This window comes from Nilaparvata lugens, chromosome 2, assembly GCF_014356525.2.
Source record: "Nilaparvata lugens isolate BPH chromosome 2, ASM1435652v1, whole genome shotgun sequence".
In the NCBI taxonomy this organism is placed as follows: Eukaryota; Metazoa; Arthropoda; class Insecta; order Hemiptera; family Delphacidae; genus Nilaparvata; species Nilaparvata lugens.
In genome coordinates this window covers 57,254,126-57,280,415 of record NC_052505.1, presented here as the reverse complement: position 1 = coordinate 57,280,415, position 26,290 = coordinate 57,254,126, and the positions used below count along the sequence as shown (strand labels likewise).

The following is a 26,290-nucleotide window of genomic DNA, read 5'->3' as shown; positions in this document are numbered from 1 at the left end:
GTTGATGTTCAGATGTCATCGGTTACGTGTTGATTGCTCGCTCAATCACTCTTTCAGGTAAAACCGCATTTCAAATAATATTGTTTTGAAAGTTACAATTTCTTTCTTTAAAGTAAACTCTCGGTCCTCCGTCATTAACCCGCTTAACAGTATTGATTAACATTGGTGTTGCAATCCTTGTCTATCATTCGAGAAAACATATAGCGCCATCCCTTTTTACATTTTCAACGTTGCTAGATCGTTTTTAACAATATAGAAATATATGCCGGTATCAGCAATACTCTATAGATGGCAGTGGCAAGGCAGAGAATCGGCAATGCTGTTCTCCTATCTTTCTCCACTGTCATTCTCACTTTAGAAATTTCTAAAATTGAATTTCTCATCTATAGTTTGTAAGGGTCAGATTTTGTCCCTTACAAGGATTTTACGTTTTGATGGATATATATTTTTTTCTCTCTTCTCCTTTTTGTACATAGTTTTGCAACGAGTTGAATAAAGGTTTATTTATTGAAAAGGGGCTTATTCATTACCTGCCTGACAAGTGTTCCGAGTAGATGATTCAAGATAAGATGGGAGTCAAGAGCGATAAGGAGTGATTGTTGCCAGTTGGTTTTTCGGTTTGTCATGAAGGATCAATTTTTTGAGCTACATACTGGTTCATGTTACTGTACCTCAATTCAATCTCAATTTTTGTAGAATTCAGATTTTCCTCCAGGATCCGGTGTTTGAACATTTCTAGAACAAATAACAGTTCAAAGTAAACAATCTTTACAAATTAGAAAATGAGGATTTTATTTCCTGAATTAATCTGCTAGCAAATTTATTTAATAACCTAAAAATGTATTTAAATATGCATGACTCTCCCTCTCCTGAAAGGAAAGTCCAAGATAACACAAGAGCGTTTTTTTCACGTGAAAATTATGTCCTCACAGTTTTACATTATAACGTCATATTCTGGTGGAAAAGTTGAGAAAATCACATTTTTTCACGTGAAAAAAAGTGTAAATGTTCCAACTTTTCACGTGAAAAGTACGTGAAACTGAAACTTGAAAATAACGTTTTTTTGTTTCTACATTTTCACGTTATACTGAACATGTATACTGAACTCTCAGAAAAGAACATGAATAAAACGGTTTTTTCTACATTTCTTGTCCCACATTTGGTCATTTCTTTCGCATGAAAATTTCCAAAAATTCACATGAAAATAACGTTTTTAAAATACATTTCTACAATATTTTATTGTGAGAAGATGGAGAAGGATTACCTTAATTATTCTGAATGAATAACCTTTTCAATTCTTCATTTTCACATTAAAAAACTGTAAATCTTATGAAACTTTTGAATAACCACAATATAATGTGGAGTAAATTCTCTACCCTAACTTTACAATAATTTTACACAAAACTGAATGAAAATTAAATTCAACTATGAAGTCCTATTCAGACAAATGGATTTTTCCTAGTAAGTAGTGATATATTATGCAATCTAACAGCTGGACACTATAATGACAAAAAGAAAGCTCATTTTCATTTGTAATCATTCAACAGCTGACAAATTTCAAAAATGTTTCATGTAAGCTTATTTTTCAGCTGTTGGACTTTGTATCAGCCATTTGCTTGTATTAGCTTTGCATCACCAATGGGAAAAAACCATAAATGTCTGGATGGCCAATAGGGAGATTTTTGCTTTAATAAAATGGTGAAACAACAATAATTTATATTAAAATTGAATTTATTTCCAAAACATCACAGTCTTCAACCCTTCAATAAGTTGGAGACTGTTGTAGATATAATACTGTAACTTTCAGGATGAGTTATTGGTCGAATACTCCACCTTTTGACATACAACTGAATTTCAACTCCTCATAAGGGGGTGACTTGGGGGTTGTAAATCAAAGATTTTGAATGTAAATACCCATTGTGTATTATCTTAAAAGCCTTCTCAAAACGAGAAAGATGAAATCAATATAAATCTTCTATGATACTTTTATCCAAAATGGCAGCTAATTGAAGTTTTGGTTTTTAAAGAAATAATTGATAAAATTCAATCAGCCGCCATTTTGGATAAAAGTATCATAGATTTTTATTGATGTCATCTTTCTAGTTTTGAAAAGGCCTTTATAATGATGTATCACACAATGGGTGTTTACATTAAAAATATTTGAGTTATAACCCCTCATTTCTTTACAAACTGTAACTTCAATCAGCCACCGTTTTGGATTCAAGTTTCATAGTACCTGTTAATTGATGTTATGTTTCTTGTTTTAAAAAGCCCTTTAAAATAATGTACCACACAATAGGCGTTTACATTAAAAATATTCCAGTTGAAACTCTTGAGTCACCATATTATACATTCTGAACCTAGTCAACCCCTTATGAAGAGGGTTGAAATTCAGTTGTACCATACGTCAAGAGTTAGAGTATTTGACCAGTAACATATCCTGAAAGCTACAGTATTATATCTACAACAGTCTCTAATTTATTGAAAGGTTCCCATACATATGACTCACCCGGTATGATTACTAACTTATAATGATTAGCACAAGCCTAGAGCTCATGTGGACATCACCCATAGAAAAAAATTGTTTGACTTTATATTCTGTTTTAAATTAATCAAAATTGAGACTTACTTAGATTTCTCTTTGCTGGTAAACCAAGTTTTTGGAGACTTCAGCCAGTATTTGATTACTGTACTGCTTCTATGTATTTTTCTTTTGTGTTGGAAAATTTCATCACCACAGCTCCTATCAGAGATGAAACAAAAGTTTACTTATAATTAAACATATTTCAAATAATATTTTTTGACTGGAAAATTGGAAAAACACACATGTTGCAAACACACCAATAGTTTTTCTAAATTGGAATAAGATATAAAGCTGTTAATATAAATAAATGAATCAATTGCTTGCTGGAAAAAGCTTAAATAAAGCCTGCCGGTCCAGAAAACAACTGAATGAATTTTAATCTATCAATCCACAGTCATATATTATTGATATTAAGTTCATTATAATAACATGAGTGTAGATTAGTTTGTGGTGACTTCAATTAGGCCTACTTAGGTTAGGCTAAATAAAAAGTTTTGCTACACATTAAAATTTATATGTACCAGCATATAACCCTGGAATGTGTCTGCCTAGAATAATAATCATCTTATTTCCAGCAATGATAAGTTCAAGAGGCTTTTCTCTTATTATTATTAGGTTATGTAATGCATGGTCTATAATAGTCTTTCGAAAAGATTATTATTTAAATATATAGGTATTTAGACCTATAATAAATTTATTCTTTCATTTTACGGTACATCAATGAAAACAAAATCACTCGACTTACCTATATTTCCTGGATAAAATCACAAAAATTACAAACTACAAAACACAAACAACCTCAAAAAACCGTTGGTCCATTGCAAATGCAAAGTGCATTGACCATACATCGTGCAGCACTCTGGTCTAAAGCCAAAATTGATAAACCCAAAATGTTGATATAATATTATCAATACATCGATAAATGATAATTATCGACTACTAATAATTATTATACAGTATTCTCAAACATCATTCACATCTTTGTTTGGAAATGTGTTATTCAAATTATATAGTTTAAATAAGTAAAAGTAGAATACAATCCTGATTTCTACATTTTTGAATGCAATAAAATCAGTTTTCCCCGGGAAAAAAGTTAGAATTAGTTTGATATATCAATTGTTAAGACTTTGATATTTCCATTTCACAGTATCAATATTATTGATAATATATCAATATTTTCATTCGATACCATAGTAATGGTGGCAATTTCAAAATTATTGACAATATTACTGTTATTAAAACATTTGATTTTAATTTCAGGTGGAGATTATTGATTTTTTATGGGGGACATTTGTGCTTGACACTGAAATAATGTTGGAAACGATAAGATAGTAGGCTGTTATTATTTGAATTGAAACCCCAAACATTTCAAAGTCTGTGTGAGTAATTCCGGATACTGCATGATTTTCCTCATAAACTGTGATCCAATTTGAAAAAGAGTTATAACTTTTCCAATTTTGAATGGAATCATTTTAAATTCTAGGACAAGGTTGATAATATGAACAGAAACACTCATGAATTTTTTTAGAATTTTTCAAGATGAACCAAATTTTTTTTAAAATTTTAAACGTCAGTAGCATGTTAACGGCACGTCTGACAGGATTTTCACATGGAACAAACAGTGCTGGAAATTCACTTCTAAACCCGAATCAGTCATCAAAAATACATTGTTCCGGGAAAATTGAAAGTCTGCCAAAATAATTCAAAGTTTTCAACTGCATTTAAAATTACTGCAAAAGGTCTATAAATCGTTAACGGTGCATTGTAGACGATTTTTGCAAGAGACAAAAAGTGCTGGAAATTCACTTCTACACCCGAATCAGTAATCAAAAATACATTGTTTCAGGAAATTGAAAATCTGCCAAAATTATTCAAAGATTTAAACTGCATTTAAAATTACCGCAAAAGGTCTATATATTGTTAAAACGGTGCATTGTAGACGATTTTTGCAGGAGACAAAAAGTGCTGGAAATTCACTTCTACACCCGAATCATTCATTAAAAATACATTGTTCCGGGAAAATTGAAAATCTGCCAAAATTATTACAGTACCAAGTTTTTAACTGCATTTAAAATTACCTCAAAAGGTCTATATATTGTTAACGGTGCCCTGTAGACGGATTTTGCAAGAGGCAAAAAGTGCTGGAAATTCATTTCTATACCCGAATTGATTAACAGAAAGCTCAATGTGAGACTTTTTTGGAGAATTCAAAAAATTCTCCATCAAAAATTTAATTGGCATGAAATTTCTTTTATCTCTATAACGGTGTGTTGTAAACGATTTTGCAACAGATAAAAAGGGGTTAAAATTCGATTTTTCATCCGAACTGTTGGTCAGAAAGCCTAAATTGAGAGTTGAAAAAATGTTTTTCACTTTTAACATTTTCACTCTTTATTCACGTGAAGAAACGTGATTTTCACATCATGTGTTAACATGGGTAATATCATCCTGAGAGCTCAGAAACCTGTCCTTATTGATATTGATGAAGATTTTATATAATCAATAGAAGCTCATTGACTGTATTTACCATGATTTCTATTTGTTTGTATTCACTTCTAATGATACCCATTTACTTCTATTGATATCACTAAAAGTTCAGTGATAAAAATAGATTTTCGTTGACTGTATTTACCATTATTTCTATTGATATCCATGAGCACCTATGATAACACTGAACGTACAGTGATATCAATATAAGTTCATTGACTGTATTTACCGTGATGTGTATTGATATCCATGAACTCCTATTGATATCACTAAACTTGTAGTGATATCAATATAAGTTCATTGACTGTATTTACCGTGATTTCTATTGGTATCCATGGATTTCTATTGATATTCATGAGCTTCTATTGATATCACTAAACTTGCAGTGATGTCAATATAAGTTCATTGACTGTATGTACCGTGATTTCTATTGGTATCCATGAACTTCTATTGATATCACTAAACTTGTAGTGATATCAACATAAGTTCATTGACAGTATTTACCATGATTTCTATTGGTATCCTAGGATTTATATTGATATCCATGAGCACGTATTGATATCCATGAGCACGTATTGATATCCATGAGCACGTATTGATATCCATGAGCATATATTGATATCAATAGAGTTTTTCTATCGATTTCTATGGATCTCTTCCACTAGGGATAGGAGTGCTGTTTCAGGATTCTCGATTCTATTAGAACCCTTGTTTTATTTATTTGTTATAATCTTGTATTATAGGCTATAACGTTTGTTAATTTATTTGAAGGTTACTATATATTGAAGCCCATAAGTAGAGGGTGATTGAATTACAACATATTCTTTTTAGTTCAGCTTATAATTAAATTTATACATTCAATTATTTCGAACTATTCCATATTGGCATTTCGAGTTTAAAGAGGTACATTGTTTGATTCAAATAATTGCTCCAGTTTCCTGGCTCTGCTAGGAATTGTGATTCATTGTAAGTTTCACTTATTGGGTGAATATTGATTACTGATTATTTTTAAGTTCCACTTATTGGGTGAATATTGATTTCTGATTTATTTCAATGTTTCATTTACTACGTGATAACTGAATTGTGGTTTATTTCAAGTTTCACTTATTGGGTGAATATTGATTCCTGATTTATTTCAAGTTCTACTTATTGGGTGGATATTGATTCCTGATTTATTTCAACGTTTCATTTACTACGTGATTACTGAATTGTGATTTATTTCAACGTTTCATTTATTAACTGAATACTGAATGGTGATTTAGTTCGTCGTTTTATTTATCAGAGGAATAGTCAACTTTATTCCAGTTTGATGTTTTGTTTATAGAGTGAAACACTGTTTGTAAAGTGAATATTCAATTGAGTGTTTCATTCTTTTCGATTTGATAAATTGAAGGTATAAGTAAAACATCGTTTAAGTGGATTTCATTTTGAGTTATAGAATGGGTCCCCATTTATAGTTTGGCATATCCATTTGGTTCTAACTGTGTTTGCAGTTTGATTCATTGCCAACATCTGAGTATCAATTGTATCTTGTTATGTGTAGCTTAACCACATTTTCGTTTCTACACAGGGTTTGTGAGATTTATTTATTTATTTGAGATCTTAAGTAGTTTTGTGATCAACTGACTTGATCTGAGTTTTGTTTGAATTCATTGATATTGAATTGAAGCTTTCTTGTACTTTTAGTTACAGTTTGCAAATGTATTATTTTATACCTCGCTTTGATTGTTATTATAAGGCTTTAAACACAATTTTGAAACAGTTTGTTTGCACTTAGACACTTGCCCACTGAATATTGTTCTTTTACCTCCTCTCCTTCTCTTGTTTCATTGTAGTCTAATAGACCCCTCCCATTCGAATTTATCCTCGCCTTGAACCACCACTACCCTCTCGTTTCGGTTGTGAACGAATAGACCGCTCCCATTCGAGGCTTCTTTTTCCTCTCGTTTCGGTTGTGCACGAATAGACTGCTCCCACTCGAGGTTTCCCTTTCCTTTCGTTTCGGTTGTGGACGAATAGACCACTCCCATTCAAGGCCTCCTTTTCCTCTCGTTTCAGTTGTGGACGAATAGACCGCTCCCATTCAAGGCCTCCTTTTCCTCTCGTTTCGGTTGTGGACGAATAGACCGCTCCCATTCGAGGTCTCCTTTTCATCTCATTTCGGTTGTGGATGAATAGACCGCTCCCATTCGAGGTCTCCTTTTTCTCTCGTTTTCGTTGTGGACGAATAGACCGCTTCCATTCGAGGCTTCATTTTCCTCTCGTTTCGGTTGTGGACGAATAGACCGCTTCCATTCGAGGCTTCATTTTCCTCTCGTTTCGGTTGTGGACAAATAGACGGTTCCCATTCGAGGCTTCCTTTTCCCTCTCATTTCGGTTGTGGACAAATAGACCGCTCTCATTTGAGGCTTCCTTTTCCCTCTCATTTCGGTTGTGGACAAATAGACCACTCCCATTCGAGGCTTCCTTTTCACATCAATGCAAATACACTGTTACCAACACAGACCTAAATTTAATTACTTATTTATTTATTTATGGAGACAACAGGTTACCCCTAATGTGTCTCATTCACAAATACAACAATACATGATTATTATACAATGAAAAAGACAATGAACAAATTAACTTACAATTGCAATATTGTTAAAAGAAAAAATACTATAGAAATACAAGAGAAGGAAAAAAACAGATGTATACAATAAAATAATTATAAAACGGAATATAGAAATGAAAATGTTCTAAAATTAAAATAAAAATGTTACAAAGAATGGATAAAACTAACAAATGAATGTCAGAGGACTGGTACCTGCCAATGAAGCAACAGAATGAGTAAGAAGTATAAGTACATAGTGCAATAGATACAGCACACCCATATACAGCAACAAATGATTGACAACATGACTGAGCAAGGATATCTCACAATAGACTGTTTAATATTCTATAAAATTTTTCACACGAGAACCAGAAGATGTCCAGTTGCCCAGAGAAACAGTTGAAAAGTATTTGAATTCTGTTGACCAGAGAATTATAGTGACTCACAGTTCTGGACCGGGGCACAAAAAAAGAGAAAGTGGAGTGACGTGATATGGTAGATATAAATATTTACATATGAAAGCAAATATGGGGAATCTATTTTATTATTCAATAAGCTATGAAGGAGAATTGAAGACTTAACATCTCGTCTTGTTTTTAATGATTTCATTTGGAACATATTTCTCAGAGTGTCAGAGGGAAAGTCAAACGGACAATTGAAATTGAATTTCCTGAAGTAAATGTACCTTGAAAATTTATTTTGTAAACGCTCCAAAAGTAGCACTCGATCACCACAATAAGGGTTCCAAATTTCAGATGCATACTCAAGAATACTTCGGACAAGAGATTTATACAGAAATATTATGGGTGAGACATCATTGAAAGGTGAACATGTTCTCAGGATAAAACCCATCTGCTGATTGGCCCTACTACACAAAAGGTCTATATGTTTATTGAATGTAAAATCAGAGCTGTAAATCACACCCAGGTCCTTAAAAGACTCTACCTCCTTCAACGGTATACCATCAATACTATAGATGCATCTGTGTGAAGCTACCTGCCAGGTAAATGATAAAGTTTTGCATTTAGCTATATTTATTCTAAGGCCATTATTCATACACCATACACTTAGTTTATCAACATCCATTTGAAGTCTAAGGCAGTCATCAGGGCTCAAAATCGCTTTGTACAGCTTCACATCATCTGCATACATCAGACAGGATGAACCATCAAAGACAGCAGGGAGATTGTTAATGAAGAGAAGGAAGAGAAGTGGTGCAAGGTTAGATCCCTGAGGCACCCCAGATGTACAGTTGAAAGTTCTAGACTTGAAATTATGCACTCCAACATACTGCACTCTTGAATTCAAATAGCTCTCAACAAGATTTGCCAGGCTTGTAAAGAAACCAATCGACTTTAGTTTTTTAACTAATATTCTGTGATTGATTGAATCGAATGCCTTTGAGAGATCAGTATAAACAGCATCAACCCGCCCCCATCATCAAGAACTCTGGATACCTCATTGCTGAACTCCATTAGATTAGTCACTGTAGAACGGCCTGACAGAAATCCATGTTGCTCGTCTGCGATTACTCCCTTCACCTGCCTGTATAAAACTGCATGCAAAATTCTTTCAAAAACTTTGGAAAAGCAATTTAAATTTGATATGGGCCTATAATTACTTATATCAGTTCTCTTACCTGACTTGAAGATAGGAGTAATTCTAGCGACTTTCCATTTAGAAGAGAATTGGCCAGTCCTAATCAATAAATTGAAAATGAATTGCAATGGACTAAGGAGTACCTCTGCACAACCCTTCACAATAAAAGTAGGTATCAAGTCAGGGCCCTCGGAACAGCTAGATCTAAGGCTTTTAATAGCAGACAGGATCTTGTCAGAGGACACAGAATCAATACCAATACCTAATCCCAAGCTCCCAGACATCTCCAGCTCATTCTCATGCATATCAGGGGCGGCGTGTGTATCAACCTCATACACTGACTCAAAATATTTCATGAACCCATCTACATCAGCAGAACCGCAGTAGGACTCCCCATTCAGCAACATCGTCAACTCCACAAATGATGTTTTTCTTTTGGAATTTACATAATTCCAAAAGTTTTTCATACTTCCATTCTGAGTAGATCTTTGCCCACACCTTCTTCTACTAGAATTCCCAGTGTCGCTCTGGGCAAGCTACACTCAGTCGGCGTCTGGGGTGGGCCGCAGCAGGGGACGGGAGTCTTGGTGGGGCGTCCACCAACCACCCTCGTTCGAGTCGGGGGTTAAAACAGGGTCTTGAGCACCTTGAAGAAATGTTTCCCTCTTTTAGGTAAGAGGGGCCGTGCTTGCACACTGCCTCACAGGGGTGGGCGTGGAGTGAGAGGTATAGGAATGATCTGGTGTCCACTGTAAGGAGGGTCTCTGTCACGGGAGTAACGTACCCGATTGCCACTAGATGTCCTCCTGCTATTAGGATCCGAAATAGCAGGGTTTGAGAGCCTTGGAACTGATTGCTGAAGTCGGTCACCAAGTCCCTAATCTCAGGCACTGGGTGTTTTCCTGGGGTCAGGATCGTGCCATGGAGTCAAAGGAAAGGCCTCCCCTGGCTTTTCTCAAGGTCTGCCTGCTATTTGAAAGTGAATCAGTGAGTTACGGGAGCCAGCGCACCGGGCTTTGCCTCTGGTCACCGCTTCCCAAATCTCGGGCACCGGGTGTCTTCCTGGGGTCAGGAACGTGCCGCGGAGTCGAGGGAAAGGCCTCCCCTGGCCTTTCTTGAGGTCCGCCTGCTATTCAAAGATGAATCAGCAAGCTACAGAAGCCTGCGCACTGGACTACGCCTCTGGTCACCGGGTCCCGGGCACCGGGTGTCTTCCTAGGGTCAGGATCGTGCGCGGAGTCAGAGGAAAGGCTTTCCCTAGCCTTCCTCGAGGTCCTCCTGCTATTCGAAAGTGAATCAGCAAACTACAGGGACCTGCGCGCCGAGCTTCACCTCTGACCACCAAGTCCCAATTCTTGGGCTCCGGGTGTCTTCCTGGGGTCAGGATCGCGCGCGGAGCCGAAGGAAAGGCCTCCCCTGGCCTTTCTCGAGGTCCTCCTGCTATTCGGAAGCGAATCAGCAATCTACAGGAGCCCGCACGCCTGGCTCCACCTCTGATCACCAAGTCCCGATTCTCGGGCACCAGGTGTCCCCCTGGGGTCAGGATCGAGCGCGGAATCGAAGGAAAGGTTTTCCCCAGCCTTCCTCGAGGTCCTCCTGCTATTCGAGGTTCTCGCGATGATGTACCAGGATACAGTCAGGTTTTAGCCAAAACCTGGTGTGTCGCTGCTGGTTGAAACAGGCAGGTTGCTGCCCAAACTTGTTGAAAAGGTCAAACAACACTCGTCCAAGTGAGTGCTGAACCGCGGAGCTTCCAGTGTCTTTGATTAACCACCATTAACCTCAGACACAACTCCTAGTCGTCGAAGGATTCGGAGTACACTCAAAGCACGAGATGTACTATGATGCTAGCTGCGCGCTGCTTCCTTCACTCTCTCTGTCGACCTCTCGCACTGGACACCTGCACTAGACTGCTTGCCTACTAGCCTTTCACGAGCCTCCCTCATTGGCTGAGAGGGAGGGGAGTAAGGATGCGCAGCACTGCTGAGCGGTAGCACTGCGGCTGGGCTGCTCGTTGACCTCTGTGATTTCATCAGAGATAACCAAGCGTCTTAAAACAAGCCCTAAACTCAATTCCCCTCACTAGTTACGATATACATTGTTACACCATCTAAGCCTGACTGAATCGATGTCAAATAGTTCTCATGAGACTTAGATATTCTAGCCTTCAATGATGTTCGTAAACTTTTGAAAAGGTTATCATGATAAGTAGACACTCTCCTCTTTCGTGTACATCTATTCTTAATCCTCAAATCAGAAATTATATCAGGAGTAAACCAAGGAGGGTATTTATCATTTTTTTTCTCCAATACGATCCTTGGAATACACTCATCCAAATATTTGAAGAGTAGACTATAGAACTCGTCCACTGCAGAGTCAACATCAGTAAAGCCAAACACAGAGTCCCAGAATCAGTCTCGCAGCTTACAATAAAGTTGAAAGTAATCCCCTTTAGAATAATTATACCGGGATTCAAATGGATCACCTGGAGATTCATTTGCCTCCGGAACAGAATACGAAGCATCAACACACAATGCCGGGTGATGGACATCTTCAGGAAGCAAGGGATCATCGCTTTGGAAGACTTTGGCAGGAAAGTTATAAAGGACCAGGTCCAAAGTCCTACCCAGTTCGTTTTTTACCGGATTTAGAGAAAGATGATCTTAGAATGACATAAAATTGTGAAGCATTCTTGCCTTATTTGTCCCCACAGAAAGATCATAATCATTTGAGCAGATTTCAGGCAGATTAAAGTCTCCAATAACCAAGAAATTACCGTTGATTAGGCCATTGAGTGATTCAAGGTGGTCACAATAATTGAGAAAGACATTTGTTGAAATTGTCTGCGATAGATAAACAGCATTAATGAAGAAGTGAGTGAAATTGTATCTTATTTTTCTTCCGACAGAATCATAATTATTAATTATGTCACTTATTGTGAGCTCCTCACAGAGCTCAGATTGCAACGATCTCTGAACCACAACAAGTACTCCTCCTCCCCTCCGAAGACCATCACCACTACCCCTATCACTTCGATAAACAGCATATCATTCATCAAATTGGTCCATTCATAATTACTTCTTGTTATTCAGTTCAAGTCAGTGGTATTTATAGATTAGAGTTGAGTCCCATTCTTGATTAGCATGTTGCCATTATCTTAGTCTGCTGGTTGTGGTTGAAAAGCCTCTCCCAATTCCTGCTTTACTGATTCCCCGAATAAGATCTCATTCCTCAAAATAGCCACATTTCTGTGGCCAGAGTTTGACAATGATGAGCACTTTGACCAAGAACAAGTTTTGTTACTTTGGTCCCCAAATAAGAGCTGAGTTAACTCCATACACTCATAAACAGACACATATAACTCACCAGATCAATTAGTTCCATAGACCTCTGGAGTGTATCCCAACAACCTGAACTATCCGGCACGTGGTTGAAACAGGTTGTCCTGTCACAAGCTGTGCTAACCAATCAACCATGAATAATCGAATTACACAAGGGAAATTCCACCCTTACATTTTTGGCACCCAAACAGGGACTCAACAATTGGTTGTTGAGCTCAGTGATAACAGTGTTCTTATAACAACATTTGCTTATTGACTTTGAGTGTTGTAATGAGTGATTCTGACATTTTTCTTCTCTTAACAATGCTTGCTCAGTGACTCCCAGTTTCGAGTCTACTGATAATTGTGGTTTTCTTTTCTTGTAAGGATTATTGATTAACTGGCAAGTTGAGTGGTAGTAGTGTTTGCTTGAAACAAATAGTAGAGTATTTTTTTTGTGGTCCTTTCTGACTTCCATTCGAGTTGTGGCAAGATGGATTTCGGTTTGGTTGGGATCTGGTGGGTGCTCTTACTTCTGTTGGGTTTATGGTTCCTGTGGCAAGGTGTACATGACAAGCAAGGTGGTGGCAACCCCAAAAAGGATAAACAAGAAAAATCAGGTGATGGACACCAGGTATCAAGTGTACAACCCAAGCCAGCAGTACAAACCCCAGTTACGACAGCCTTAACAGTCACTACTACCAGTACCATCCCCACATGTGTTACCACAACTCCGGTAATGCAAACAGGAACAACAACAACTCATAGTAGTGTAACTGGTGCTATCAAGAGGACTGCATCAGACACTGCTCCAGAGTCAACATCGAGGATGCTGGAGGTCTGGAAAACATGGGTTGATGGACTGAGCAAGGAACAGATTATGGTGGAACTGGGGAAGTATGTATGTCCAACAACAGGGAACTATCAACAACTCAAAAACGACCTACTTCAGTTGGCCAAGGAAGGCATTGCAAGGAGTCCATTGCATGGTTTATCACCAGCAGAAGGAGCTGTAGCTGTTCAGAATGTGGGCAGATTCACCAACCAGGAGGCGAATGTCATTAAGGAAATTCTGGGTTTACCCTCATATGTGGACTTTCAAGAAGTCACACGAGCTCTCAGTGCCTTGAGGTATTTTGCCAAGGATCCAGAACCTTCATTGGATACTCAGGAACAACAAATCCCGACTTTACAACAGATCAAGCCAGTCTCCTTCCAGGATGCAGATGGTGATTGTGAGACAGTACAGTGTGATTACTCAAGTCCTCACGAACAGTTCATGCCCTCCATGCAAGTTGGACAACAACACATTTTTAGTCCTGTAGAAGTGAAACAGGCCCACAGGGAATATCCTCGTGGCATATACAGGGCAGAACCAACTTTTGTTATCGGGAAAGATGAGGACAAGGCTTAAGTGTGCTCAACAGTTCGAAAATGGAACCTCTTGTTTGATTGGAAGCCAAGCAGTGAGGCCATCTCGTTCTTGAAGAGACTGGATGAGCTGGTAGAAACCTACAACATGCAACCAGGACACATTCTGCGAGCCTTACCCGAGATTCTCCGAGGAAATGCATTACTGTGGTATCAAAACACCAAGGATATGTGGTTCACGTTTGAGGAGTTCCTAAACGATTTTTGGCAGCAGTATTTCCCTCAGGGATACCACCGACAGTTGGATGATGAGGTCAGGAGACAAACTCAAGGAGAAGATGAAACCTTCAGGGGCTATAGAGTTGCTCTTAACAAGTTGATGTGAAGACGAGGGTGACTTAGCCAAATCAAGAAGATAGAAAGAATCTACCCCAATATGCACCCAAGCTATAAGCTGTTTGTGAGGAGGAAGGACTTCAGCAGCCTTGCCGAATTGTCAAGATTGGCCACTGAATATGAGATATATTTACATGAGAAACGGAATTATCAACCTCCACCCAGTCCAAGTCAGGCATTGATTGCCGAGACAGCCTATCATAGTAGGAAATCCCGACCAGTAATGCACACGTTTGTTTCAAGTGTTGAAGGGATCACAAGCACCAAGTCAACTGAGGAGACCAAGGACTCTGAGAGTAGTCTTAGGAACGACATACCAATAACAAGAAATAGCCAAGCAGCAACTTCAAAGGAGACAGTGAGTACCAAACCAAACTCGGAAAAGCAACCAACTAAAGAGTACGTGTGTTGGAACTGCAACAAGAAAGGACATCTGTATCGAAACTGCTGGACACCCAAGGGAATACGTTGCTACCACTGCAAGAAGCCAGGGGTAAAAACGAATGCCTGCTCCTGTAAGGATTCAGGAAACGTGCAGGGGACTCCGGAAAACAGAGGTCAACTGCGTCCTGGGGATGATACACACTGAGAACCTCTGAGAAATGGCAGACATGGCTGGAGAAAGTGAAGAACTTCTGCAAAGTAGACTACACAAAAACAAATACTGACCCCCGGCCGTATGTGAACCTGCAAATTGTGCCAAAATTTATTTATTTTTTCGAAACTATAACTTTTCCAAGATAAAATTTTATTAGAGTGCTGGATTAACGTTGTGATTTTCTCACATTATTGGAGTAATTTCATGATGTCATTCCGCACATTATGTAATTAAATTCTGATATTTCCTCTATTGTTTTCAAACGTTTTCCTAGAGTACTTAGAATTGTTGTAAACTCAAAATCATTATGAAAAATCAGTTGAACGTCCATTCTGTTGCTGAGTCTTCTACTTTGATCGAGGGAATTTTCCTGTATTCTGTCTTTGTTAGTTGTATTCCTTTCTCGTTCTATTGAGGGAAATTATTGTTGTCCCCACCACGTCCTTTGTAATTTTCTTTTGGCTACATTGCCAGCCCTGATACCTATTTTTGATCCTGATTCGGTCAACTTGGAGACCTGAACTGGAGACCGCTTTAATCTTCTGTAGAGTACAGACATGTTTTCTGAGCTTAATTATTGATTGACCTGATTCAATAATGTCTTTTCCAGAAAGTTTTTTATTCTCTCTCGGAGACTAAAATTATTATATTGGGAATCATTCATCCCATCAGTTTTGAAATCACTAATCCTTTTATTGAATTATTATTGGCATAATTTCCATTATAATTCCATTATAATTTCCATAAATTATAATGATTGATTTCCATTCAGAGCGGTTGAGTGCTGCACTTTATTATTATTGTAGGCTATGGATTAGTGACAGTCGAAAACCCATTTAAGGGTGAGTAATGAATATTTTATAGTATTGTTGTATTGTCTTTATGTTAATAATTTTGATATTACAGGTAACAACCCCTGATTTAACAATTCTTCATTATCAATTATTGTATGATCGAGATTTTACTCAATTTTGCCGTCTTACATCTGAGATGTATGGTGATATCCTAATGTACAAGAAAGCTATACTAAATTGAGTATATTCCTATTTTTTATTGATACAGTCATTTATATCTCTGGAATTTTGTAGTCGTGAGTAAAGTTTGAAATACTCACTGGTTGTACATCAACTATAACTCTGTAATTGTTTGTTCATCATTCTTTTAACTAGTAATTTCTTTTCATAATCCCATTCATTATAGATTTCAAATTCTACAATTAAAACCTATAACATTCCTCTAATTTTTATATTTATGTAAATTGTATGTATTGTATTCATTAGATGATTTCTTGAGAAATCATTCATTGAATACAAAATTTTATATGTTATTTATTCTAGCATTACTAAGTAGTTGTGACTTGTGTTGCAGGTTTTTTTTTTTGTGTGTGTGTGTGTATTCTTTAATACTCATTCAAGGATCATGCTGTAAATATGCCTTGCTGTCAAATGAGGGCTTACGAATTCGCCGACTGAGATGGCCGGTGATATCGGACATCTGACCTTGCCGTGTGGTGCTGAAAGATGATCTTCGATCTGACGCCACTAGCCCAATGCCTGGAAGCCATCACCCTTCATCCTCACCCATCACCCTTTGGACACCGGACTCGAGGACGACAGATCTTAGATAAGTACTTGATACCCCCCACTACAATATCAGATGTGCCCCCGTAAATTTGGTCTCTTAAAGACATGAGTATTTGGTTTCATAAAGACGTATTATATTTGGTCTCTTAAAGACATATTATATTTGGTCTCTTAAAGACGTATTATACTTGGTCTCTTAAAGACATGTGTATTCGGTCTCTTGAAGACAGATTGATTATTCGATTATCCATGTAAAGATGTATTTTGTAATATTCTCTATTTTATTCTCATTATTATAAGAGCAGTCAGTCAACCGCATATCTATGTTTTTAATTCCAAGACCCTCAAACCACTAGAATTAGGATTACATTATTGATCAGATAAAAATCCGCAGATCTCAGGATCTAGCACTATTTCAACAACTAAGCCTTCTCCAACAAAATCATTTGTCACCAGGAGATTGGCTTAAAATATATGGAAAGGAGTTAAGTGCTCTAGTGGACACCGGAGCAGTGATTTCTCTAATGGATGCTGATACTGCTACTTATTTAGAGAAACATGGAGTTTGTCCTCAGGAAACAAGAATCAGGATATCGATGGCAGATAAGGGCCGCACTGAAATAAGGAATCAATATACTTTTAATTGTGAATTCAAGGAAGATTGTCATGGAATTACTCTGGCCCTCCTCTCCAAGTTATCAGCACCTATTATCCTTGGAATGGATATTATACCCCGTCTCCAACTCATAAATATGGGTATAGGGGTTTATCAAAATGTTAGCACAGTGGAAGAAGGTAAAGAGCTTACCAGGGAACAACAAAAGCAGCTGAAAGACTTTCTCAGAAAGGAGCTACCCAAGTTTCAGGCATGTTCAGGTAGAACCCACTTAGCAGAACATTGCATAAAATTGAAGAAAAAGGAACCGATAGAACAGAGGTACTACCCTAGGAATTCTGCAATGCAAAGCATCATTGATGAAGAAGTGGATCGGATGTTGGAAGAAGAAGTGATTCAACCATCAAGCAGCCCCTGGAGTTCTCCTGTAGTACTTGCCAGGAAGCCTTCTGGGAAGTACCGATTCTGTATAGATATGAGGCAACTAAATGATGCCAGTGAAAAGGATGCTTATCCTCTGCCACGAATGAATGCCATCCTGGAGAAGCTGCAAGAAGCAAAGTATATATCCTCCATGGTTCTGAAGCAAGGATATTGGCAAGTTCCTCTTCACCCCGACAGTCAACCCTTGACAGCATTCACAGTGCCGGGTAAAGGACTCTATGAGTTTACAGTACTCCCTTTTGCACTACACAGTGCACCTGCAACGTTCCAAAGATTGTTGGATAATATCATTGGCCCAAAACTTGAGCCCAAAGTATTTGCTTATCTTGACAACCTGATTGTGTTTAGTAAGACCTTTGAGGAACATCCAGTCTTACTAAAGGATGTTTTTGAGCGATTGCATGTAGCAGGACTACAACTCAACCCCGAAACATGCAAGTTTGGTAAGCGGGAATTGAAGTACCGGGGCCATGTGGTTGATGAGGATGGGATGAGAACTGATGAGGAAAAAGTCAGGGCAATCCGTGACTATCCTCGACCAACAACATTGAGGAAACTATGTAGCTTCTTAGGTCTTGCTTCATGGTATAGAAGGTTTTGTAGTGGTTTTGCCAAGATAACTGCCCCACTCACCAAACTATTAAGGAAGAATGTGCGATATGAGTTGACTGAGGAACAAGAGGTGGCTTTTGAGAAGTTGAAGGCAGAATTAGCCTCAGCTTCTGCCCAGTCCTGCCCAAACTTTGACAAAACTTTTGAGTTGAAAGTGAATGCCTCCTAGGATGGACTTGGGGCAGCTCTAACACAAAAGGTTGAGGGTAAACAACACGTGATAGCCTACGCCAGCCGATTGCTAACTGAAGGAGAGAAAAAGTTCAGTGCCACCGAACTAGAATGTCTAGCTTTGGTATGGGCGGTAAAGAAGTTTCGACCCTATTCAGAGGGATATCATTTTGTGGCAGTGACAGATCATGCAGCTCTCAAGTGGCTGGTTAGCCTTAAACAGCCATCAGGACGTTTAGCTCGATGAGCATTGGACAGTCAACAGTTTGATTTTGAAATCAAGTATAGGAAAGGGGCTCTGAACAAAGTGGCTGATGCCCTCTCGCGAAATCCAGTAGAGCCTGACTTTAATGAGTACTCAGCAGTGACAGCAATAGATCCTGTTCCTGAGCAATGTCATACATCAGAGTGGTATGAGCTGATGATGAGGAAGGTGAAAACTTGCCCTGGAAAATATGATTCCTTTGTAATTCAAGACGAGAAACTATATCGAAAAACGAATGTTTCAAAGGGACCTATACCCAATGACCCAATCCCATTGGCTCTCTGTATATGTGTGAGTGACCAAACCCGTGTGCTGGAGAAGTGTCATGATGCTCATCTGCTGGACATCTAGGTATACGTAAGACAATACATAGGCTTAAACAGAAATACTATTGGCCCAAGATGTTAAAAGATGCCAAGGCATATGTACAGAGATGTCTTGTGTGTCAAGCTCACAAAAGGGAATCAACCAGGCCTGCTGGTAGAATGTTTGTCTGTAAACCAACTGGGCCCTGGTATACAGTCACCGCAGATCTAATGGGACCTTTTTCACATTCCAAAAGAGGAAATATTCTCTTGCTAGTGTTGCAAGATGTCTACACCAAGTGGGTTGAATTGATTCCTCTCAGGTCAGCAACTGCCCTAAACGTTTCAAATGCCATGTGAGAACGAATTCTTCTTCAATATGGAGCACCAGAGGAAGTTATCACCGATAATGGCTCACAATTCACCGCAAAGCTCTGGCAAGATCTGTTAAGAGGCTGGGATGTGGAACATCGACTCACTGCACTCTATAGCCCCCAGGGTAATCCGGTGGAACATACCAATTGGACTCTCAAAATGATGATTTCTATGTACATAAAGGATGATCATCGGATGTGGGACCAATACCTGATGGAGTTGTACTATGCTTATAACACGGCCACCCATGATTCCACAGGATACATGCCAGCTATGTTGAATCTTGGACGTTTCCTCTGAACTCCAAGTACTATGGAATCCACTTCTTTGGAGTTGAGTAGGGAAGAGCCCCAAGGCCTGGATGTGAGTGTACTTGAACGGATGAAGAAATTTAAAGCCCTGATTGAACAATGCAATAAGAATCTTCAATGAGCATCTGAGAGTCAGGCGAGGTATTTCAATCTCAGGAGAAGGGAGGTGAACTTTAGAGTCGGTGACAAGGTGTGGTACCGTCAACATCCCTTGTCATATCTCTATAAGGCTGTTGAATCCTTTGCAGCCAAGTTTGCGGCAAAATATGATGGACCCTACCTTGTCACTGCTAGGATTGGCCCAAATTTATATTCACTTTCCAGGGATGGTAGGACCACAACCAGCAAGGCCCATGTTAAGGATTTGAAAAAGTATGTAGTGTAACTCTTTGTAATATAGTTTGTCCCTGCCCTTTTTTTAGAATGTATGCCGCAAGATCGCCCCTAACACTGAGTGAGGAGGACTTAGCCACCTTATCACCAAATAGGCTTATGAATGGGGAGGTTGGGGCCTATTCATGCCTCATAGAGAGGGAAAGTCATAGCATGGGGAACGTCAAGGTCCTTGCTTTGGACACTTATTTTTTTCCTAGTATCTCTTGCCGGGGGTATAAGGGAGTTCGGAGACTTTCAGAATCCTTCAACCTGGAGGATGTCACCCTCTTTATGATACCGGTCCACGAGGTGCTCTTCCTAAATGGCCACTGGTATCTCTTGGTCACTAACCTCAAGGAGGGTACTGTGGTGGCATATGACTCTATGCAGGGCCGGACCCATACAGACACCCTGAAAACATTAACTCTCTACCTCCATGAGATGTTTGAAGCAGCAGGCCTAAGGGAGACGTTTTGGAAGCTGCTGGAAAAAACCAGGGTCCCTAATCAGAGTGGGTTGACCGACTGTGGGGTCTACCTTTGTGAATTTGCACTTGCTCTTGCCACGGGATACCCCTTCAAGGCTTAGAAATTATCCCCTCTGCCTCTCACCAGAGGATAAGCCTAGAATTACAACAAGGGAGATTGGAGGCACTCGACCTTGAGGACCTCATAAGTGGGATAAACAACCTCTTACCACTGTCCTCACCTGTGACCCAGGGGGAAGACTTCGAGGTCCTAATAAATGAGGTAGGAGAGGAACATGACCTGAGTGACGAGTTTGAGATAATTCTGGCAGAAGACGATGATGACACCAGGTGTTTGGATGTGGTTGTTTGGGCACGACCTCAACGCAAGCGAAGAGGAGGTGAAAGGTGGTCCATGCATGTCTTACAAGAAGATGGGAGCCTCGAAAGGGTAAAATATAAGCCTTAAGAGTGAAGTTTTTTTTGCCCAAGTGAGGGTAGAGTGTAAGGGTCAGATTTTGTCCCTTACAAGGATTATGGATATTTATATGGATATATACAATATAGGATGGATATTTTTTTTTCTCTCTCTTCTCCTTTTTGTACATAGTTTTTCGACGAGTTGAATAAAGGTTTATTTATTGAAAAGGGGCTTATTCATTACCTGCCTGACAAGTGTTCCAAGTAGATGGTTCAAGATAAGACGGGAGTCAAGAGCGATAAGGAGTGATTGTTGCCAGTTGGTTTTTCGGTTTGTCATGAAGGATCATGTACTTTTCTATTTTGGGAAATGACTTCATTTTGTCGACCACGTGGAAGGGTTCAAAGACATCAATTTGGTTTACTATAAAAGAGCTCGACCCGGACAGCTCTTTCTCTTTCTGCTTCGAACTGTGTGACCAGTACAACGAGACTCTGGAAACCAGGTAAGTGGCTAGTATAAGAGTGCTGTTTTAGGATTCTCGATTCTATTGGAACCCTTGTTTTATTCATTTGTTATAATCTTGTATTTATAGGTTATAACGTCTGTTTATTCATTTGAAGGTTACTAGTTATTGAAGCCCATAAGTAGAGGGTGGTTGAATCACAACATATTCTTTTTTGTTCAGCTTATAATTGAATTTATACATTCAATTATTTCGAACTATTCCATATTAGCATTTCAAGTTTAAAGAGGCACATTGTTTGATTCAAATAATCACTCCAGTTCCCTGGCTCTGCTAGGAGTTTTGATTTATTTTAAGTTTCACTTATTGGGTGAATATTGATTTCTGATTTATTTCAACGTTTCATTTACTACGTGATTACTGAATTGTGGTTTATTTCAAGTTTCACTTATTGGGTGAATATTGATTCCTGACTTATTTTAAGTTTCACTTATTGGGTGAATATTGATCCCTGATTTATTTCAACGTTTCATTTACTACGTGATTACTGAATTGTGATTTATTTCAACGTTTCATTTATTAAGTGAATATTGAATGGTGATTCAGTTCGTTGTTTTATTTATCAGAGGAATAGTCAACTTTATTCCAGTTTTATGTTTTGTTTATAAAGTGAAACACCATTTGTAAAGTGAATATTCAATTGGGTGTTTCATTCTTTTCGATTTGATAAATTGACGGTATTAGTGGAACATCGTTTAAGTGGGTTTCATTTTGAGTTATAGAATGGGTCCCCATTTATAGTTTGGCATACCCATTTGGTTCTAACTGTGTTTGCAGTTTGATTAATTGCCAACATCTGAGTATTAATTGTATCTTGTTATGTGTAGCTTAACTACATTTTCGTTTCTACACAGGGTTTGTAAGATTTATTTATATGAGATCTTAAGTAGTTTTGTGATCAACTGACTTGATCTGAGTTTTGTTTGGATTCATTGATATTGAATTGAAGCTTTCTTGTACTTTTAGTTACAGTTTGCAAACGTATTATTTTATACCTTGCTTTGATTGTTATTATTGGGCTTTAAACCCATTTTTGAAACAGTTTGTTTGCACTTAGACACTTGCACACTGAATTGTTCTTTTACCTCCTCTCCTTCTCTTGTTTCATTGTAGTCTAATAGACCCCTCCCATTCGAATTTATCCTCGCCTTGCACCACCACTTCCCTCTCGTTTTGGTTGTGGGCGAATAGACCGCTCCCATTTGAGGCTTCTTTTTCCTCTCGTTTCGGTTGTGGACGAATAGACCGCTCCCATTCGAGGTCTCATTTTCCTCTCATTTCGGTTGTGGACGGATAGACTGCTCTCACTCGAGATTTCCTTTCCTCTCGTTTCGGTTGTGGACGAATAGACCACTCCCATTTAAGGCCTCCTTTTCCTCTCGTTTCGGTTGTGGACAGACAGACCGTTCCCATTTGAGGCTTCCTTTTCCTCTCGTTTCGGTTGTGGACGAATAGACCGCTCCCACTCGAGGTTTCCTTTTCCTCTCGTTTTGGTTGTGGACGAATAGACCACTCCCATTCGAGGCTTCCTTTTCCTCTTGTTTCGTTTATGGACGAACAGACCACTCCCATTCGAGGCTTCCTTTTCCTCTCATTTCGGTTGTGGACGAATAGACCGCTCTCATTTGAGGCTTCCTTCCCCTCTCGTTTCGGTTGTGGACGAATAGACCACTCCCATTCGAGGCTTCCTTTTCCTCTACTTGTTCCGTTTGTGGACGAATAGACCGCTCCCATTCGAAGCTTCCTTTTCCTCTCAATATAGTCCATGCAAATCTGCTAGGTTACAGCATAAAGAGCGAGTATTATTTCTCAACATCAGTTCACTTGGCTGTTCAAAACTGTAGCCTGGATAACCGATATTATCTAATCTTGAGTTTGTTGACATCGTATCTAGCGATAGCAATACAGCTGTTTGCTTGAGACCTATAAATTCTTTCCATTCCATGATTTTGATAACTATTCAAAAGATAATATCTTCTTACACTTTTGAAAGGGAAATTAGAAGATAGGTATGATTGGTATATACCGAAATAGAAGATAGGTATTGTGCCGTGCTATGAATTTGGAAAGTTAATTTGGAATTTAGAATTTAGAAGCACACACAAAAAAAACCTTATAGAAGGGATGCTTGATAAACATACTTAGCGCTAGAGAACAGGAATCCAGAAATGACGAAAGAGACAATGAAGTAGAGAGAAGATATCAAATATATTGTCGCCTCTTACAACTGTTAAATTCAACAGTTAATTAAACGAAAATTAAGTTGTATCTGTTCTGTATCTTTATAATTATTATGGAAGCTGCAAAGGAAAAATATTCCTTAAGTATCACATCACGGAATTCTACCTGGGAAAACTATTCCAAAATATGTGACATCAAAATGATATTTAGAAAGGCTAGGGTCCTTGAAACTTCGATTCTTCACAACTTTAAGATGAAAATAGCATTTAAAAAACATTTATGGACCTTGAAACATTTTATATGCTAGTTCAACTCTTAGAAGTTTATTATGATTATAGATAGATAGATAAATTACTTTTATTTACACTTTACAATAAAAGTGATGTGGGCGAAATTGAGGCAATAGAAGCCCCCTCTTCCATTAAACCCACGATGATGAGTAAAATAAAAATAATAATATACATTACAATTTGAAAGTAAATGATAATTAAAAATTTAAACTCAAACAACACTTTACAATAAATACTTTCTTCAATTAAAGATTATCTTTGTCTTTAAGAGACCAAATTTAATTATTTTTACGTCTTTAAGAGACCAAAATCTAAGGGACACATTGAATTCTGGTGGGGAAAGATCAAGTACTCATCTTGTAGTTGTCGTCGCGATGTCCGGAGTCCCTGGCGGAGATGGATGAAGGGTGAAGATGATTAGTCGTCCTCCAGGAATGTTCAGGCGTCGCGGCGACAGATCCAAAAGGGAGTTAGTCTTGTTCTCTCCTCATCAGCGTTCAATGACGTACGATTCCATCCATGGTTGGAAGAAGTCGCCGGCCCTTTTACAATGGAAATTCTCAGCCCGATACAGAAACCTGATGACAAATTTACAACAGAATTAGAAACATAATAATTACCAATATCTAATAGGATTGTATTCAATTGATGATCTAGGTAGATCATCAAATAAATACAATTCACCGCTTCCTATGAGGAAATAAATAATATTATTAACATACATAAATCGAACACTTATAAATCATATTCAATGACAATAATGAAAATACTCACCCAAAATGGGTATTGAAGATGCGTAGTATAGAGGGAATCAATCGTCATCCTAATTCATCCCATTAGTATATTCTATAAGGGGGACTTTACCTCTAAATATTATTCTTACATTAAATGTCCGATTTACTTGGACAATCAATTATTAAATTCTCCTGGAGAGAATGAGAATGTACCCCCAAACGAAAACATATTACTGGAAATTGTAAGAAATCTCAAGAAACAGTTAACACTCTGACAGCTGGGATTAGAATGATTGCTCTCCTAGTTTTCAGAGGCTTCCAGACTGATCAGTTTTCCCATAATTGCCTTGAAATATTTACCCGATCGCCTGTGAATTTCTCTTCGCCCACTCTCTTTCTCCTCAGTAAATAAGGAAGGTGATACGTTCAAGCAAGAAGGAAACTAGGAGAGAAAAGTTATTTCCCTTTTGCAAGTTTAGAACTATGGGATTGATTCAGCATACTTCTGGCGTCTAGAGCTGTCGTGAGAATTGATAATTCCAAGTGGGATCGTGGGAACCAAGGACTTTAATAAGATTCTGGTCATAATTATAACGATTTTAGAAATGCTGGCTAAGTTGCCAATGAACAAGAATAAATTTACTATCTTCATGGGAACTGAAAACTACTAACTTAAGATAGAATAAATTCCATTTAATAACTCAAAATTTTGGTACAGATTCTCCCCCCGTTAAAGGAAAGTTGGACGCCAATGAAAAAAACTACCAAAATTTTGAATAGGTGAGCGCGCCAATTGAAAGGGTGTGGGGAGAATCCACAGCATTCGGAGTCAGTCGAAACGAAGAAAAGCGCGGGCCCAGCGCAATCTAGCGTCGTTGACTGGTTTTCCGAGCAAACACTTACTACTACCGTACTACAAGTCATGAAGGTTGTGAGAGAGAGTGTGCGAGAGTAACTTACGTCGAACGCAGTCAGAGAAAATAGGATTGACTCTGTCTGGATCCTATTCTCTCTGAACGGAGCTAGCCGCTCGATGTCAACATTACACAAATTACGGTATCATAATATCAACAAAATTATCATGAAACCTTACTAGAACAATGAACTAGCCTACTCTGAGAATTATCGATATATCAAGCTTTTCATTCAATACTTAATCTAGTTACACATTAACACTACTAACCTATTTCTATATTGCCAATGAATACTATAGTACGTGAATAAAATACTACAACCTAACTGAATAATCCTACTTGAGTACACAATAATAAACTGATTATGCCTTATTCACAACGATATAGTTTAATTGATTATATATAAAAATTTGATATTATATAAGATTATACTCCAATTACGATTATTATAATAATTCTACTTATTTATCCTATTTTACCCATATCTTCCTAATATTCTTATTACTATAATCATGGCCATGAACTTATATTACTACCTAGGAAATTTCTCTCTTGTTTATAGTCGACTTTCAATTATTACAACTTCAAAGACATGATACAACAGTCACGAAATTCAGATGCGTCCACCTGATTTCTTATGTGTCTCCTGTATTAATGCTCTTATCTAATTTCAATTGTGATACATGTGCACGTCGTATGAATGTATTTCCATCCATGGAAAATAACTTTACAGATACAGGTGAAATCCATTCT

The 26,290-nt window shown here is 38.1% G+C and overlaps 1 long non-coding RNA gene across 1 annotated transcript; it reads right to left on the bottom strand.

Moving 5' to 3' along the window:
• Positions 1-625: 625 nt before the first annotated feature.
• LOC111047335 lies at positions 626-3,414 on the bottom strand. The gene is made up of 3 exons (XR_005570388.1): positions 3,330-3,414; positions 2,630-2,743; positions 626-735 (listed from the first exon to the last, which is right to left on the bottom strand). It is a non-coding gene; the product is annotated as an uncharacterized LOC111047335 (long non-coding RNA).
• Between the last annotated feature and the right edge of the window lie 22,876 nt (positions 3,415-26,290).